Source organism: Chrysochloris asiatica, unplaced genomic scaffold (genome assembly GCF_000296735.1).
Source record: "Chrysochloris asiatica unplaced genomic scaffold, ChrAsi1.0 scaffold00305, whole genome shotgun sequence".
NCBI lineage: Eukaryota > Metazoa > Chordata > Mammalia > Afrosoricida > Chrysochloridae > Chrysochloris > Chrysochloris asiatica.
Window position 1 is genome coordinate 1,833,507 of NW_006408823.1, and position 1,579 is coordinate 1,835,085.

The following is a 1,579-nucleotide window of genomic DNA, read 5'->3' on the forward strand; positions in this document are numbered from 1 at the left end:
GGGTCGCTATGAGTTGGTTCCGACTCGATGGCACCTGACAACAACAACAACAAGCAGATAGCAGGCAAGTGACTCCAGGGAGGAGCGACTTCTTTGGTTCCTTGACCTTGTGTGGCGCAGTAGAATAAGCAATCGGACTGCTCACTGCAAGGTCAGCAGTTCAAACACACCAGCTGCTGCTTGGAAACCCTATACAGGGTCACTCTAAGTCTAAAACAACTCGATGATACAACCACCACCAGGGTCTCCCAGGGGCCACAGTGGCTTTTGCAGGGGTGGGAAAGAATGGTGTTGAAGGGGCAGGGAGACCAGAAACGGGGTGATCGGGGATGTGAAGGAGTAGCAGCAAAAGGCATTTGCCTTAGGAGAGAACTTGGTGGGGGGGCAATTAGAATTGAGGGTGCTGAGGAAATCTTGCAAGGTGAGCATACAGAAAATCAAAATCACACAAAAGACCAGATGGACTGGTCAGCTAGAGACCATTGGAACCTGAGACCGTGGCCCTTAGGCACTCTTCAAACCTGGACAGGAATCCACCTCTGGGGATCACTTTTCAACCAAACAATGAGCAACCTACCAACTGAAGAATAAGTAGGGAGAAATGTGGTCCTCAGTAGAACCAGCCAAACTGGACGGAAAGGGCAGTATTTGCCAAAACCCAAACAAGGCTCAGCAGGCAGGAAGGGGACAAGAAAGAAGAGCAAATGGAAACAGGGAACCCAGGGAGGAAGTGGGAAGAATGCTGTTAACAGGAGGGGACGGCATCCGATGTCACAAAACAAAGTGTGTAAATCTAGTCAATGGAAACTACCTGGATCTGCAAACTTTCACCCAAACTACAATAAAAAGAAGGAAAGCAGTACAGACTCTTCCAGACTTAGGAGTGCTGAGGCAGGGGGTGGCCCTAATAGTGTCCTCGTGTCCAGTCCTGTGCCAGGCACCAGGACTGCAAAGTCCAGAATGATATCGACCCAGCCCTCAAGGAACTGGCTATTTATCAAGGGGGACAGCCAGTGCTTTCTACGTGTCATAGATTAACTTAGATCCCTAGGAGTCCTGGTGTGGCACTGCAGGGTAATGTGCTGGACCGCAAGGTCAGTTTGAACCACAAGGTGGGTGGCTCAAACTCACTAGCCACTCCTCAGAAACCCTACACAGGGTCGCTATGAGTTGGAACCAACTCAACAGCACTCATCAACAATAGCTGCCACAATGGATTTGTGCAAAACAGCTAAACCTAAAAGTTGTCAGTTTGAACCCATCCGCTGACAACTCAGAGGGTAAGTCTGGCGATCTGCTGCTTCTGGGAAGATGACAGCCTAGCAAACCCTGTGGGGCAATTCTGCTGTCACATGAGGCTAATAGGACTTGTACTCAGACCTCTGGCCTCACCTTGGTCCCTCGGGGTTCTCCAGGGGTGCAGAAAGCCACACAACCATGAGCCACGATGTGGCCCCAGGGACAGACCAGACCTGCCCTGGGGCTCCACCTGCAGAATTTTGACTTGGGAGAGTCTCGGAATGCCCACTGCCCACAGTCAAGGACGGACGTGCTGAAACCAACCCCAGGCAGCAGAGGA

The 1,579-nt window shown here is 51.3% G+C and overlaps 1 protein-coding gene across 1 annotated transcript in view; it reads right to left on the minus strand.

Moving 5' to 3' along the window:
• Positions 1–1,579, minus strand: part of LOC102810957 (chromosome unknown open reading frame, human C16orf89) — a 15,489-nt gene that overhangs the window by 13,104 nt on the left and 806 nt on the right. The window lies entirely within an intron of this gene.